This window comes from Elephantulus edwardii, unplaced genomic scaffold (assembly GCF_000299155.1).
Source record: "Elephantulus edwardii isolate Elephantulus edwardi_28Jun2011 unplaced genomic scaffold, EleEdw1.0 scaffold00379, whole genome shotgun sequence".
Taxonomy (NCBI): Eukaryota; Metazoa; Chordata; class Mammalia; order Macroscelidea; family Macroscelididae; genus Elephantulus; species Elephantulus edwardii.
In genome coordinates, this window is record NW_006400129.1 from 1040570 (window position 1) to 1046806 (window position 6237).

Consider the following 6237-nt stretch of genomic DNA (forward strand, 5'->3'; position numbering starts at 1 on the left):
TTGCAACCTAGAAGACACAACTTTGACACCCAGCAAACTTTTGTGTGGTGGAACAAATTGTCACCTGGTGCTGTTATTACCAAAACCCACTGCCACTCAAGTCTCATTCATAGTGAGCCTCCAGTGGTTTCCCAGGTTAACTCTTTATAGCAGGAAAGTTGAACATTTTTAGGGCCCCTAATAGTAGAAATAAAATTTAATTTTCATTGCTGTCAAGTTCAAACTACATTGTGACTGATCCTCCTTTGGGTCTTGAGGCTGTAAATCATACAGGAGGAGACTGCCTATTTTCTCTCAGGGCTGCTAGTGGATTTGAGCCATCAGAGAGACCTGCTTTTGGGGTTGGCAGAACAACTCTCTATGGACTAGACCATCAATCTCATAACATAGTCATGTGAAAATGGACCTCTTTTGCATTAGCAAAAATATCAAGAAGTATAAAATATTTCAGGTACCTTGATAGGCCATTGAAGGGGAAGCTTTAGGCAAGGGGCTCAAGTACACTGTCACAGCCTTTAGCTGCCTTCTCCTTCAGATGTATTTGTATGCCTGAGCAATTGAGATGTCTTTCGAGCTCATGGGGTGGTGTCACGGCTCCTTTGAGAGCCCTGAGGAACTGCAGCTGCCCCATCTTGACCCTTCTGTGTTGGTGAGAGGGCAGACTCCCCAGACTCCCACATATCATTCTGTGGGACCTCGCTTTTCAGGGTAGTGAAGATTGATGTCTTTTCTTTCAACCTGGGAGGACAGAGGTTTGCCCTGCCAGGTTTCTGATGTGTTTCCCAGTGACCAGAGTGGGCAGAGCTGGGAATTGGCAGCTATGAAAGTGAGCAGCTTGGCAGTGCACACACATAAATCTTGATAAGGAGGACCTTCTTGTGCCAGCTGATTGCTGTGAGAAGTGAGTGAGTGACCACTGTGGAGGCTTGCAGTCTAGGCTCAGAGAGGTTAGGCTCCCGGGCACCCTTTGACACCTTCAACCTGAGATGACAGATAAACCCGATCATTTCCCAGAGTTTGCATTTAGATTCCAGTCATGTACCTAAACTCCCATTAAAAAAAAATTTACAAAATCTTCCCAGATGGTAACTGTAGGCGCATAGGGGCATATGTTTTGATAGATCAAAGGAGTGAGAGTTATCAAGGTAAGCCTCTGCTCTTCCTTCCTGGGCTCTTTCGGGGGGGGGGGCAGAGAGAAACCAGAAATACCTTATTAAGACAACTGAGTATTCTAATTTGGTTAAGAAGCAAATGCATTACTTTTTGGGGGGGGTATTTGGATTTCCATTCATTCACTGTTGCACATTTCTCCCTGGCCCCCCACCCCCCGCCCAGTACACTCATTTTTCTTTAAAAGAAAAATTCTTTCATTGTTTTACAATCCCTCCCCCCAGGTCCACTGCACTATGCAGCCTTCGTTCTGGACTCCTGTCATGACAATAATACCTAATCACATAATCCTTTTAAACAGTTTTCTCCCTCATCTGTTTCAATGCAGTATACATTATTTATCCCATCTTTCTCAGTCTCCCCTCAACCCTAATGTCAATCCTGTTTTATAACAGTGGCACTATGTGGTATTTGTCCTTTTGTGACTGAGATATTTCACTCAGCATATTGTCCTCCAGGTCACCCGTTTTGAATAACATTGCATGAGTTCCTTGTTTTTCAATGTAGCGTAGTATTCCATTGTGTGAATATACCACAGCTTCTCTATCCATTCATTTGTTAATGGGCACTTAGGTTGTTTGCAATCCCTTGCTATTGTGAATAAAGCCACAATAAACATGGGTGTCAAGTATATTACTTTTATACAATTTAGCAATATTCAGGCAAGTTTTTATTTATCCAAAGAGAAGACAGCTTATGCATCTTTGTCATACTTACTGCCCTGGAGTCAGAACCTATTCATAGCTGATCCTCCAGTGGCTTTTCAAGCTGGTAGATCAGTAACATCACTGTTATGCAAAGCTTCGGTCTAGTTACTATTTATTAATATTTTTATCATTTACATACATTGTGTTTCATGCATGCACACTGTGTTTTATATAATCTTTCATTTACATTATTTCACTTATGTATTGTATTTTCCCCTTGCAATTATCTCACTATAATAACTACATGCAGGAATGCATGCAAACCAGCTGCTTCATGCCTTAATATGCTCATTGTAGATGCTCATTTGAATCTAGCCACAAATGCCTGGAAATAAGTCGACCAACACTTGCTCCAGAGGAAAATTTACTCATTCCATCAGTCTCTTAGGAAAATATTTAATGTCTTTCCCATTTCTAATTAGTCTGCCTGTAGCTGGGGTACATCAAAGACCCATTCTTGGCCCGGTCGCCAAGACGTCGTTCCCCAAGTACAAGCCATAGTGCCTGGCCACTCTACCTACTACCCTCGACCCAGCCGAATACGACATTTCTCCAGAGACCCAGCGGGCTCAAGCCAAGCGGCTGGCCATTAGATCCCGGCTTAAACGGGAGTATCTGCTTCAGCTCAATGACCCCAACCGGAAGACGATCATTGAAGATCCTGCCTTGACTCGTTGGACATATGCAAGATCAGCAAATGTATATCCCAATTTCAGGCCCACTCCCAAGCTCTCTCTCATAGGAGCTGTGTTTGGCCTTGGGCCCCTCTTCTTCTGGTACTACGTTTTCAAAACCGAGAGAGATAGAAAAGAAAAACTTATCCAGGAAGGAAAATGGGAATGACCATTAACATCTTATATTAAGTGTGACAGAGATGACTGTGTATTATTGTTTAAATAAATCTATTAATCATTAAAAAAAAAAAAGACCCATTCTTATCAGCATAATAGCAATGATTGCTGAACTGGGTCATTTCTTAGCTCAATGATATTTTTGGGTAGGTACTTACTTGCTCTTACTAAAGCCCTGTTAGCTCAATGGGAAAAAAGGTCCACTGCATGTGGCAGGAAGCCTATAAGGTGTGAGACATGATGTGAGGGGCTTTCCATACACAATTCCATTTCTTTCACACGGAGCAATGCGTCATCTGTATATCTTGAGCTCACAGCACAGTATGTACTCATGCTTTGTACTACATGTATAGCATACACAGGACTAAGAATGTTTCTAAAGAAACATTTAAAAAATTATATTCTAGTCTAGTTATAAACCATATAAATTAAATTCAACTAATAAAACAGTTCCAAATAAAACAAAATATTTATTTTTAGTACTTAATACAAAAGCATTATACAACTCTTTATATTAATCAAATAATTGTGAAAAAATCAAGGCACTGATGTTTTGTGTCAAATGGTATGTTACATTAGCATTAATAAAGTTAAAACTATTATTTTAACATACAAGTAGGTTAAAAATAACAATTCACCTCTTATAAAAAATAATACTACTATTGAACCATTAGATGGCTAAGGAAATAGTGATTTTCCAAATGCTGGGAAGAAAAAAAAAGTGGAATTAACAAAACAACAACAAAAATCCCAAGAAAATAAATAAAAAGAAACATCAATGTGCACTTGTTTAGCAGTAGACATGATTTTTCCTACAATTTAATGGAATATGGGAAAGCGAATAAAAACTTTTTCAAAGTAGGACATTCATGATGATATTGGGCAAACCTTCATCTTTCATATTACACAGAAAAGGCACACAGAGAATAAGTGACTAACCTAAAGTTACATAATAATACAGCTAGAGTGATGCCCAGCTCTTCTGATAGTTTACATTTCATGACAAAGGTTTATACTATGATACAATCAAAGAAAACAAACACCACATGGTAATGTTGTAGACTTAAAATATCCTAAAGGAAAAATTTAACTAAAAATAGATATTGACAATATATGTTCACAGTAGTATCACTTGTAGAGAGTACATTGTTGTAAACATCTATGACAGAAGTTCACTTACTCAGTAATTAATAATTCATGTTTATGCATCACTCTACATACTGGCTGTGTTTCAATCTGGATTATCTGAGTTAGTTTTTTTCCACAAAAAATTCTCATTTGCTTTCCAAAGAGAAGTTTCTAGCTCTTCTTCCCTTTTGGAAGATGCAGCAAGGGGCATTTTTTCACATAAAGTCTCTATTCTTGCCAAGTCGGTGAGTTTACTAAGACTGTCATCATTCTGTTCATTCAACACGTCCCAGAAATCTTTTGGTCTCTGTTTTGCTTTTTCTATGGGTTCTAAAAGAACTTTCTTTGGCAGTTGTGTGAGGCTATTCTCATGACTTTTAAAGAGGTCATTAAGAATAGAGGTGTCACCAAGTAACTCTCCCACAGAAGTGTTTTCTAATACTGGATTGTCTATCTTTTTGGTTTCTGATTTGCAAAGGGGTCCATTTATTGAAACACACATTTTTGTTAAATCCCGTTGGTCCTTCATATTTTCTAACTTTCTATCATATGCTTCAGAGTCACAGTTTAGGTAACAAGATGCCACACTATTTTTGGACAGCTGGCTTTTTATCCCACTGCCAATCTCTTGAGTAAAATTAACAAGTAACATCTTAGTTTCTGAATCATTAGAAAATGTCTTTTCTCTACAGACTTCATAATTTTGAAACCTGACTGATTTTTCTTTATATATTTCTGGGCTGCAATCTTGAGAACATTTGCTAGTAGACTCTTCAAATGACAAAGTTTCAGAAGACAATAGCCCTTCCTTTACGAGAGATTCTTTTTCTCCTAATTTATTCCTAACTTTCTCTCCTTTTGTATGGGTAGATTTGGCTAATTCTGAAGCAGATACAACAAAAAAATATTTTCCTTCTGGATATTGAGAAGCATAAAAGTCACTGAGAATTTTCTGCCGTTCTTCTGATGTTGCATTAGTTACATGTTCTGCAAATTCCAGTATAGAAGACACATTAAAGAAAGAAGCCACTTCTTCAAATTGTTTCCTAAAGATTTAATGAATAAAATCAGTGGTTAATTTTATTTTCTTTTTAAATAACTCATCATCTATAATATGAAATATAGAAGGAAAGCAATGTTATTGTATTCACTTAGCATAAATTCTACAATGAAAATGTATTTCATATTAGTAGAATGTAACCTCTTATGTTCCTAAAAAATGGTATCTTAGTTCATGAAAGTTATTCTGATTAATATAATTAAGTATTTCCTGGAATAAATGTTCCCCAGCAGTTCCTCCAGTTCCTCCAATTTATAACAGGCATGAAAATCATAATTCATATAATATGCGTTTTGAAGATCTCTGTTGCATCAAGTCCCATGAAAGAAAACAGTAAACAAAGGGTCTTAATGAGCGGAAAACCCTTAAGGTTAAAAAACTAATTTGTTTTTCTTCGTTCTCTTTTTCTGGCGAAGATAAAAGAAATTTTATGTCACTTTTTATATAAAATGTAAGAAAAACTCTCAACAAGATATTGATACAGTGACAGCCAACAATGAGCCTAGCAGACTGTAAGGATGACAGTAGGACAGTGCAAGGTTGATATTTACTGTTAAGAGTGTTGTTATTAATTGTAACTGACGAGATAGCACCCAACAACAACTAGAAAACAAAGTTCTTAACAGATAAACCGATATTAGTTTTCACCCAATGGGTCCAATCAGAGTAGACTGCTAAACTAATGAGTGAGATGTTATAAGAAGACAGGAATTACATTCCTCTCTGTGCTTAACTGACTATGCAAAGGCTTTTGACTGTGTGGATCACAAGCTATGGCTGACTCTGAGAAGAATGGGAATACCAGAACATTTGATTATGCTAATGCAAAACCTATGTTGGACAGTCTTCAGAACTGAGCACGGAGACACTAAATGGTTCAAAATCAAGGGGGTCCGTCAGGGATGTATTTTGTCTCCACACCTTCTGAATTTGTATGCAGAATAGATCATCCAACACACTGGGCTGTATAGGGAGGAATGTGGCATCAAGATTGGTGGAAGAATCATAAACAACCTGCGTTATGTGGATGGCACCAACCCTGCTTGCTGAAACTGAGAAGGACCTGAAGCGCTTGCTACAGAAGGTCAAGTACTGCAGTCTTCAATAAGGATTGAAGCTCAATATCAAAAAAACAAAGATTCTCACCACTGGGCCAATAGGCAGCACTGGCATGGATAGTGAAGAGATTGAGAATAGTTAACAGTTTTAGTTTACTTGGTTCCACAGTCAACACTCTTGGTAACAGCAGCCAGGAAATGAGGAGACAAATTGCATTGGGAAAGGCAGCTGTGAGGGACCTCTCAAGAGTACTGAAGAGCAG

The 6237-nt window shown here is 38.0% G+C and overlaps 2 pseudogenes across 1 annotated transcript in view; one reads left to right on the forward strand and one right to left on the reverse strand.

The window, feature by feature from the left end:
- The first annotated feature begins 577 nt into the window (after positions 1–577).
- On the forward strand, positions 578–2720 carry LOC102868106 (annotated as a pseudogene).
- Positions 2721–3941: 1221 nt separating this feature from the next.
- The window catches only part of LOC102868519, a 211929-nt pseudogene continuing 209633 nt past the window's right edge, over positions 3942–6237 (reverse strand). Inside the window, exon 18 of the transcript XR_439035.1 lies at positions 3942–4902. The product of XR_439035.1 is annotated as an uncharacterized LOC102868519 (transcript). The remainder of the gene's footprint in view (positions 4903–6237) is intronic.